The sequence below is a fragment of the Tachypleus tridentatus genome, chromosome 12 (assembly GCF_004210375.1).
Source record: "Tachypleus tridentatus isolate NWPU-2018 chromosome 12, ASM421037v1, whole genome shotgun sequence".
Taxonomy (NCBI): Eukaryota; Metazoa; Arthropoda; class Merostomata; order Xiphosura; family Limulidae; genus Tachypleus; species Tachypleus tridentatus.
Genome location: NC_134836.1, coordinates 64,476,914 through 64,488,169, shown reverse-complemented (window position 1 = coordinate 64,488,169; position 11,256 = coordinate 64,476,914). Strand labels below are relative to the sequence as shown.

The following is an 11,256-nucleotide window of genomic DNA, read 5'->3' as shown; positions in this document are numbered from 1 at the left end:
AACACGGTCTACACTTCCAGCTGTGGATACATTATAAAGTGAGAGAATCATTCCTTATTCGTTTCAAACACACAAACATGTCAGTGGCAGATGTTACTGACTACCATGTAGTGTCTTTTTTTGAATTTGTTAAGTATATTCAAGTGATTAATTTCAATAACTTTAGAACTTGTAAATCTCACTTTAAAAGTTACGTTGTGTTTCAGTTGAGTGAATTATTTTGATGGCTTCAAGTAATGAGAGGTATTTATTTTTATATTTTCAAACTATAGAAGCTGCAGATTTATATAATCGAAGAAAAGTGCATATGTATATAGTTGTTTATTTATATTTATAAAACCCAATTTACTGTAGTTATTGGGGACGTTCCGCTATACGTTGTGATTAGCCTCTGTGTTTCCTAATTTTTTGATAGGTTCTTTCCAATAACATTATTAATTATAAGAATTTAACCCCAACCTGTTTCTATAGGTTTTCTGGACTGTCATCCAAATACGTATAATTCGGCATAATATAATTACTATTTTTCAATTGATTATGACTAATTCAGATTTGTAAAAACACATAATTAAATGTAGCTAAAATAATCTAAGGAAGTATTATCGACCAGTGTTATGACTATAGTCTCTACTTTTTTAAATTAATTAAAACAAGTCACACGCTCTTATTTCCATAAATAGAGTAACGATAGGTACCTGAAAGCACGGTATAAACTTGTGCTTAACGTATGGAACTGTCGATATGTCGTCCAGCTACCGTTAACAAATATATATATATATATATATATATATATATATATATATATAAACACTACACTTTGGGGCCTTTGGTTTATAATGAATATCACAAGCAAATCTTACTGTTCTAATACAGTAGTCTTAGAGTTAGCGGTGTCTGCTGTTGATTAGCTAGCTGGCTTCCCTAACCTTTAAATTTGAGATGGTTAGCACAAAGAACTCCGGTTTGTGTAGGTTTGCACAAATGTACAAAACAAATTGACCTTGAACATACAACCACTGGACGTAGAGACATGGAGCTGATTTGTCTGTCTCGGATATACATCACTGAACACGATGTCGATTCAGTTTGTAAAACTCCTGTGGGGTAAAAAACAAAATGTGACTTAAATAACCTTTCACGGATAACAATACCAGCTGTGTTAGAAACATACATAAAGAAAGTATGAAATCATGAACAAAATAATCTGATTTCTGGTATTTTGGTATAAACGACTCTTTGCAGCCTTAATCTGTCTATTAACAGTCATTATTTAATGATTGAATGTTTCATACAACACCTGACATTTCACTTGATTTAGTTCTTTAAAATGCATAAGACTTTCCTATTTTTAAATTCCAAAATAACTTAAAACAAATTTCAAACATTTCGAATTTTATGTGTTTTGTTTTCAGGCGGTCAAAAGATAGATATTTCACTGTTTATTTCATCATTTGATTTCAGAAAATAATCATATAGCATTTTTTCATTGAAATGTCGTTCTTTACCTCAGTTGAAAATACAAAACTATATTCACGAAGTCGTAACAGTATATGAAGGGTGTTGTTGTTCACCTGTTATCTTGCTCATAAAAAATTTAATTGAGTGTGTAGTGATTTGTTAAGTCATTACACAAGTATCACTTGTTTTTTATTGTTCTAGCAAGTGGGTTATTCTTTGTTTTAGGATGATTACATTGTCCTTCAGATTTCTCTACATATCGAAGAAAATTAAAGCTCAATAATATTAGTGTTGTCTGCCTCGTTTTGGTATTAGGCCTAGAACACTCGAGTTGTGATACTGACGTAATCGTTTAATGGCCAGATTATATGAACTAGTGCAACAAATGTATCTTAAATACAAATTATAATCTTCAAATCCGCTGGTTACCATCTCGACTAGAAAATATTTTACAACGGTTTGTTTCTTTAGAATTAACCACAAAACTACACAATGGGCTGTCTGTGATCTGAACAGTACAGGTATCGAAACCCGATTTCTAGTGGTGTGAGTCCGCACATGTGTCACTGGGGGACATTTTGCAAAGGACTATCCCTTATCGCTATTCCAAAGTTAACTCTCACTTAGCTGTGAATCCAGTTGCTACAACCTGATAAAATTCTTATTTGTTGTTCACAAAACATATGCTAAAGCGGATATCTGTAATTCACCTTCGCATGTGACGTCTGTGTTCTCTGTGTCTTATTTCTCATATGTATTATATATCTTGCTTTTGTTCCTTTAGTACGGATTCTGTCGAGTTAGGTAGTAAGATGCTGATCCTCGTTTGGTCAAAAATTGTAAATGAAATTACTAGCCTATTTAATATCAGGTCATCCGTTAAGTAATGTCTGATTTTATGTTAAAAAAAAGAGAAAGGATATCAACCGCTTTTAATGTTATTCAATCAATAATGTGTGTTCCATTATTATTAATTACTTCCTGCCTGGCTCTTCAATCTTTGCTGATGTGATCCTTGCTGAATGGGGCTGTACATTATCCTGGTGTAACACAACAGCTTAACGATTGATTAAAGCAGGCCTCTTTCCTTTCAGTGCAACATTCAAGTGCTCTAACTGTTGACAGTACAAGTCTGATGTAATCGTTATATTGAGTGTCTGCAACTCAAAGTGGATCACATCAACAATATCCCACCAAACTTTAACAAGAATTTCCAAGGGTGAAGGTCCATTTTGTTCTTGCTTTAGCCAGCTTACCTGCACTGAGCCATAAAGCATTATATGCGCAATGTGCTCCTCAGAAACATCCATCTTCGTAAGTGTTTGTTTGTTTGTTTGGGAATTTCGCACAAAGCTACTCGAGGGCTATCTGCGCTAGCCGTCCCTAATTTTACAGTGTAAGAATAGAGGGAAGACAGCTAGTCATCACCACCCATCGCCAACTCTTGGGCTACTATTTTACCAACGAATAGCGGAATTAACCGTCACATTATAACGCCCCCACGGATAAAAGGCGAGCATGTTTGGTGCGATGAGGATGCGATCCCGCGACCCTCAGATTACGAGTCGCACGCCTTAACCCAACCAGCAATATCGGGTCACGAAATAAGGGATTCTGCTTAATTGTGTTCCACTTAGGACTATGCACACACTTTAGCCCTCTGGCCAAACACGGTCTTCTATGGCAAAGCCATAACACACAATCCCAAGAACATCCCAAACAGCCATCGTCATCAAAAATGTCGAATTCAACGTCGAAGATAACGAAATCACCGACGAGCTTAAAACAATTTGTTACAGTACCACAAAGTAAAGTAGAGTGAATCACTTCTTTTGAAACAAAAGACACTACTTGTTAAAGTAACCATTCAGAACCAAGAGGAACACGACAAATCACTAAAGACGATTTCACACTGTTTGTAAAACAAAATACTTCATGTAACCTGCAAAATCACAAGAAAGATAAATTGTCAAATGTTACAGCTGCCATAAATTTTAACACATCAAACCATACTCTATTGCTTCCCCTATATGTGTTAAATGTGCTGCTCAACACGAAGTAGTCTAGTCCCGAATGAATGAGACAAGGTTACTTGTGCTAATTGTACGGGTCAAAACGCCGTTAATTTTAGAGATTTCCTCATCTTTGAATATATATAAGGGATGGAGGTTTGTATAAAACACACAACCCCATCCATTCATGACATAATTTCAAATTATTCAAACAATAGCTCTAACCTCTTCTAGAAACATCAACCATGGTCACGCCAACACCACCACAACAAAACATGCAACAATGTCCCAACCCTGCTTCCTTAACTAAAACTACAGCAATAACAAAGAAAAAAACCAACTCACATCAACATCACTAGCTAAAACAACCACACAAACACACCCATCATTACAAACAAGCCCGGTATGGCCAGGTGGTTAATGCACTCGACTTGTAATCCGAGGGTCACGGGTTCGAATACCCGTCGCACCAAACATGCTCGTTCTTTCAACCATGGGAACGTTACAATGTCACGGTCAATCCCACTAGTCGTTGGTGGTGATGATTAACTGTTTTTCTCTCGTCTTACACTCTGAATTAGGGACGGTTAGCGCAGATAGCCTTCTTGTAGCTTTGCGCGAAATTCAAAACAAACACTACAAACAGCAGTGATAACACATTTAAGAAATTTGCACCGTTAGTAGAGCTCTGTAGCTTTCCTTGATTTTCATAACAAACTGAACTTTTACAAAACATTTGTTAAACATTCACTTCTACATACAAAACTCAAATCACACCACATATCATTTAGAATTAAAAAACAAAAAAAAAAGAATCCTGCAACAAGCTATTATAACATCACAACTAGAAAATTATCAGTAGAGGAACTAAATACTGACATAAAATCACTTCAATGTTCAGTTTCCGGTCATGACGAAACAAGAAACAAAATTGTTCTTTGAAACAAAATTCCTGTCATGTTTATTGTTTTTAGCATTCTACTAACATTCTATTGCTTACAAAATGTTTGGCCTAAAATATTGTATGTTTTGCTGTTAATAAAATTATTCATAATATTATAAATCGTCGTTTACCTCTTTATTATTATATTATTAAAATGTACTTTCTTACTCAAGAAATTATAAACAAGATATAGAATGTTTTGCTATTAATAAAATTATTCCTTATATTATAAATCGTTGTTTATCTCTTAATTTTATATTATCAAAATGTACTTTCTTACTCAAGAAATTATAAACAAGATATAGTATGTTTTGCTATTAATAAAATTATTCCTTATATTATAAATTGTTGTTTATCTCTATTATTATGTTATCAAAATGTTCTTTCTTGCTCAGGAATTAGAAACAATTACAAAAATAAAATAAACAAATAAAACAAGTCAAACAAGTTATAAAATTATTGAAAATAACAGTTTAAATTATAATCACATTAACAATGTAACTGCAAGAGAATCTTATATTCTAATTCGTTTCTTAATTTTATCAGCATAATAAAGTGCTATAGTGTCATACCCTAAAATAAATATGTTAGTAGAACTGCGTTTTTAGAAGCATTTTCATTCTTCTCTAATTTTTGGCTTCTCACATAAACTTTTATAAACAGTTTTATCTTTACCAGGCTGTAATGCAATAGAATAACTTCGTTCGGTACAGTTAGTAATAACGTTCATGTTTTCTTGTGTAATAGTATGTGACGTTTGGACTTGTGTGGTAAACCTTCCATCTATACTTGGAAGGCGAGACGTTTATTTTATCATTAATTAGATTGTTCATAAAAAAAATAATCTTTGAACAAAAGATCAAAAAACGAAACAATTAAAAGTTGGTGCTGAAATTTGAAAAGCTATTTTTTCTTCTTGTGTTTTTAGCGCATAGTTACACAATGAGTTATGGGTTCTCTGATAACCATCGGGAATTGAAACTCATATTTTATCTTTGTAATTCCGTAAACTTACTGCCGATAGTCTTAAAATGAAAGATCGCTATCTATTGAATATCCACATTTCGAAGCAGATTATATAGGTGGCAAAGTTCAATAAAAGGTGCTACTGGCTGTAATTTAATAGAACAACTAAGTAACACAACTCATCGTCAACTCTTGGAACAATCTAATCGAATAATTAGATTAGTCGTAACTTTATAACATTCTCACGTTTAAAAACGCGAACCTGTTCGGTGAAGGAATTCGACTTTGCAGTCAGCGGATTGTGAGTAAAGTGCCCTAACACCTAACTCAAAGAAACTATTTCACTTGGTGTTTTGTGTGTCTCAGAAATTATATATACTTAGAATCGAATAAATAAAGTATTTTTTGAACCTCATTATTCGTATGTGGCACTTTCACATACTTTTAGAACTGTTAGAACTTTTAGAACAAATAATTTAAATATAACTCACGATTTATATCTACAAATTCTATTTTATTAATATAGATCTCAACGTAGCAAAATATTATCCTGTTTTTATTTTACAACTTTAAATAAAAAAGCCAAAATAAAGTTAGGAAGGATTTCATTAAATATGTTTTATTATTTGTTTTCATAAAAAAGTATAAAAATACACTAGTTTCTCAGAAATTTTATTATTTAAGTGTTTTTTTTTAACCAAAGAAACCTGATGAATATGTTTGTCATAAGGATTACAGCTTCGCAATAAATTATCTCTGCTGTTCTCACCAGTGTTTTGTAGTATAAGCCTTCAGGCTTACGATTGTGCTACGAGAGAACAGTTAATAAACCAATATATTAATTAAAACAAATGACTAAAACAGACCATTTGGTGTTATAGGTATAACTTGTATATAAAAGATAGCAACTTGTTTTTAGAATCAAGAAGCCTAATATTACATTACTAGAACATGTATATATACATTCCTTTCCGTAGCAATGAGGAAATTTAAAACCTGTTTACCGAGCGCTATAACTTGAACAACTTTAATATTTTCTATTGATTTGTGTAATAAAATGTTCAGGTTTGTTATCAAAGATTTCAATACAGCTTAATGTTTTATTCCCTAAAGTAAAAACTTCCAAATGTTCAGCTTGAAGAATCAACTAAAAATTAAATATAATTTCAAAATTCCTCTTACATAATCAAATTAATAAGTGATTACACCGCAAACTGGAAGAGAGACTTTACACCCATCCGCTATGTATACTAAAACAAGTTTAAGCAAAACGGACAATAAGGACACCAAAAACCAGTTTTCCTAATACTCATCTTAATCCACCTTTGGGAAAGTGGATAATAATCCAATGTATTTTTTGAAATTTTTTTATATCTCAATATAAACCATTTATTCGTGGATTTTTCTTTTTTTTCAAATATTTTGACGGATTAATATCCTCATTATTAATAATCAACTTTTATATAATTTAAACCGGTTTTTGCATCCGTAATTTTCCACTCAACCGTATAGATCTTTCAAAAATTCATCTTTTGTTTCGGTCAGAAAATACATTTGATAAAAAAACAATAAAACGCCATCTGTGAAGTTTCATATATTTCTGCAACAAAACGTACATTGAAAGAACAGCAAGACGAGTCGGTACACGAATAAGAGAACACGGCGACAGCAAGAGATTCACGAAAATACAAAATTTAGCCATTACAGAAATCACTATATCAACTGGACTCAAAATAAACTAGGCTAAAATTAGAATCATCAACAGAGACAAACTTTGGAAAACAACGAAAATTAAATAATATATTTACATTAACAAAATAAAGCCTTCAATAAACAATAATTCCAGATTACAAGTGAGCAATCTACTGTTACAATTGGTTGAAATATCGTGTTGTCTTTCTACCAATCAGAACCAGCGATAAACAAACCAATATGTCCTGCATCATCCTTGTTTGTTTGTTTTGGAATTTCGCACAAAGCTACTCGAGGGCTATCTGTGCTAGCCGTCCCTAATTTAGCAGTGTAAGACTAGAGGGAAAGCAACTAGTCATCACCACACACCACCAACTCTTGAGCTACTCTTTTACCAACGAAGAGTGGGATTGACCGTACATTATAACGCCCCCACGGCTGAAAGGGCGAGCATGTTTGGCGCGACTGGATTGCGAACCTGCGACCCTCGGATTTCGAGTCGCACGCCTTAACACGCTTGGCCATGCCGGGCCCCTGCATAATCCATCAGGATAATACGAAATCCAACAACATCTTACATTATACATAGATTTTTCTTTACTACTTTTGATGGCTACTCAGAAACATCCACATTCTTGTACCACAATTACTTTTTATATTAACATCCAAGAGAAGGGCGAAGATAAAAAATAATTCTAAGAGATTAAAATGCAAAACGCGTAGACTTTAGTTGTCGAATGACAAACGCTAATGGGAAATCTCTTGCATACTTTCATTGAAAACTATAATTTAGTTGTACAAATTAAACATGGGAAGACCCTAGCGATCCCAATAATTATCGGCAAAAAAGTCTCTTAAATTCAATGCAATTGGGAACAGCTGACTGGGAGAACTTTAAAGGGAAAATTTTACTTCTGGTTACCTAGTTTGAGATTCATTGCTCACAGCACTAATAATATGCATAACCAAAGAACTACAAGTTCACAACTAAAATATATTACTCTTTAAAGATAACAATCAGAGCTTTCTCGTGTTTGATACATTGGTCTACGCTACAACTTATTAAATTATAACTTTCCCGAATAAATAATTTGGGAGATTTCTAGATTTTTAACTGACAGGTGTTACATAGCATAATTTGCATGTCGAACGAGACTGCGATTTATTATATTGCTTACGTTACGTATTATGTTTTCAAATAGCCTGAGAAAACACAATAAAGATGACACTTTAACAACAGAATAAGGTATTCTCAGAATCTTATATTTCTTTGCTGTTTGTTGGTTTGCACATGGTATAACTATGATAAAATCTAGTTATGGAAAGCATAAGAAAAATATACGTTTGTTTTTTAATTTCGCGCAAAGCTACATGAGTGCCATCTGCCCCTAGTTTAGCAGTGAAAGGCTAGAGAGAAGGTAGCTAGTCATTACTACTCACCGCCAACTTTTGAGTTACTCTTTTATCAATTTAATAATGGAATTGACCGTTAATTTATAACGCCCCCACGGCTGAAAGGGCGAGCATATTTGGTATGACGGGGACTCGAACCCACGACCCTCATATTACGATTCGAGCCATGCCGAGCCAATAGTACACCCCCAAATACATATATATATAATCCATATTGTAATAAGCTTTATACTGAATTGTAAAGATTAAGAATACGTATTACTTTGAATTTAAGACATTTTTTTTCGCATTTTTCCAAACTAAAAATTTGGTTGCGTTTTGAATTCGAGTTATTATTTTTCACTCTTCGAAAGTCTCGAAAACATCATTTTCCTCGAACAACAAAGATTTTTGAAAAAAATACTGCATTAACAAACAGATTGGACTATATTTTAAGAAGAACTGAAAATAGAAAGATTTAAGAACTTAAGAAAGACTGAAAATAGTGCAAAACGTCAAATTTGCCAATGTTAGCGTCTCTAGAGCTGTAGTTGGATATCATCGTTCTCAGTCTTTGTCTGATTTTCCTGTTGTTCAGACGCTCTTTTATTGTGTTTCTTATTTTTATTGCGTTTTTATCCATAGAAGAGTGGAAGAGTGTTTTACGTACGATGCCGAATTTAAAGGAAAAGTAATTTTGTGCGCCGAATAGATTGAGTGTGTTTGTGTTTTCTTGTAGCAAAGCCACATCGGACTATCTGCTGAGCCCACCGATGTGCATCGAACCCCTGATTTTAGTGTCGTAAATCCGCAGACATACCACTGTACCAGCGGGAGGCAACAGATTGAAAATCGTGCAGACGGTAAAAGTTTACAATGAACGGGCTAAACGTATGTAATTGCCGTAATATGAAAATTAAGTTATTTTTTTGCAAAGACCTAAAGTTAATTGATGTGATAATAGTGAAGTACAAACAACCACCAGTGTGCTCTTAATAAGAAAGCATAAGTCGTACAAAAAAGATACTAAGTTTCCAATGGAAACTAATCAACTCCTATCAAGAAAAAAATGGGTTAAGTAAAACATCCATACATAGACAACTGAATGGAGAGCTTTTAATTAATTGGGAAAGATTAGCTTTACAGTACTAACTTATAGATATGTTAAAAGTACACATATAACTTAAAATAATGAAGTAATTGCAGAGTACACAGAGTACATAGCATAAAAAAATCTTAGTTGAGGAATATCAAAAATAGATTCTAAAAATTCTCAAAATTGATTCACAAAATAAAAACTTGTAGCAAATATGAAATATATAATGCTCCAATAAATGGCTTCAAACAAAATCAAAGCAGCTTTAAAAAATGATGAAGAAAGTCAGACAACATAACATTTTATGAAAGAAATAGAGAAGGCAAAACAAAATCAAAGCTGTAAATGTGTAAAAGAAAATAATAATATACTTCTGCATAGAGCACATGGTTTCTTAATGCTAGAAGGTCTGTCTCATAAAATAGTATTTTCCACTCATAAATCATTTTCTGTAATTATTTACAAAGAACTCATCTGATCACTAAAGAAGAGAGAAATTCTCAAAACAAAATGTAGGGGTACTCAGCTGGGTGAAATGGACCTGTTTTTAAAAAAGAAAATTATGAATCCAATAACATAAAAAACAACAAAGCAGCTGATATGATATACTGTCCATTCCAAAATTTGATTACAATTTGTATAAATGTATTTTTATTTTATATTATTCTTCTTATTAATAAGATGAACAAAATAAAATTCCAGATTTTTACTGCTCCTCTTCATTATAATAATAAAGTGCAGCTAAAAAAATTGATTAATGCTGAGTCATCAAAAAATATTTAACTGAATTTTTTTTTTGGCAAAGAAATATTTACACTGATGATTACGTCATGGCTGAAGAGAAAAACAAAGTTTGAAGATATATTTATGTGTGTGTGATGATATATAACATCAGTTACTAAATTGTTTTCAGCAATCCTGCTTATTATAAATACTTTCTTAAAGACATAATAAGCAACTTATGATATTACCAGTATGTTAATGTTAGTAAATTTAAAGGTCAATGAGAATTTGTTACTTTTTGCAACATTTATAAATTTATGAAGTGTAGAATCACATAATATTTTCACTAAAGCATTAAATTGACAACAAAACTTAAAATACTTCTGGTTCTGTATAGAACCAGAATGAAGTTTATTAGGGAATTAAATTTTTCCGAATTTAGGTGCAACAAACACTCACCTGTAACTTGTTTAAGCCAGAATCTGTAGAAGAACATGAACCCAAAGGATAATCATAGGTTTCTTTCAAGTAAACCAGTGAACCAGTCTGACACAGAGAGGAAAGACAATCTGCAGAAGTTGATGTTATGGATTTTTTGGCACCATACATTAATGGACGAATTTCATTATTTTCAGTGACACCTTCTGGAGTTTCTTCCAAGTATCTTAAAGTACTTGAATTATTTTCTTCTGTAGAGATGGATTCTCCAACATTCTGTTTACTTCTCAAAGGCACATCATGTTTTACTTGGGTTAAGCCACCATTCAAAGACTGATGGTTGAGCCACTGGTTTGATTTCTCAATTAACCCTTGTTTAAATAAATTGATATAAGATCTCACACTGATAGACTGGGAATGGGTTACTGCAAACAGGAACAGTAGGTGCCAGTCAGATGTGATGTCAAATGCTTTTTGTTTTTCCTGTAGTATATGGCCAAAAACAGTCTTGCAGAAAACCCTTTCTCAACTGCAAG

General features: G+C 32.8%; 1 long non-coding RNA gene across 2 annotated transcripts; it reads right to left on the bottom strand.

Annotated features, from left to right (window-relative positions):
* Positions 1–793: 793 nt before the first annotated feature.
* On the bottom strand, positions 794–11,256 carry LOC143235201 (uncharacterized). Of its 2 annotated transcripts, none has more exons than XR_013018970.1 (2): positions 10,742–11,256; positions 794–1,097 (listed from the first exon to the last, which is right to left on the bottom strand). It is a non-coding gene; the product is annotated as an uncharacterized LOC143235201 (long non-coding RNA). The 2 variants fall into 2 exon arrangements; XR_013018969.1 differs by lacking the exon at positions 794–1,097 and adding an exon at positions 9,467–10,100.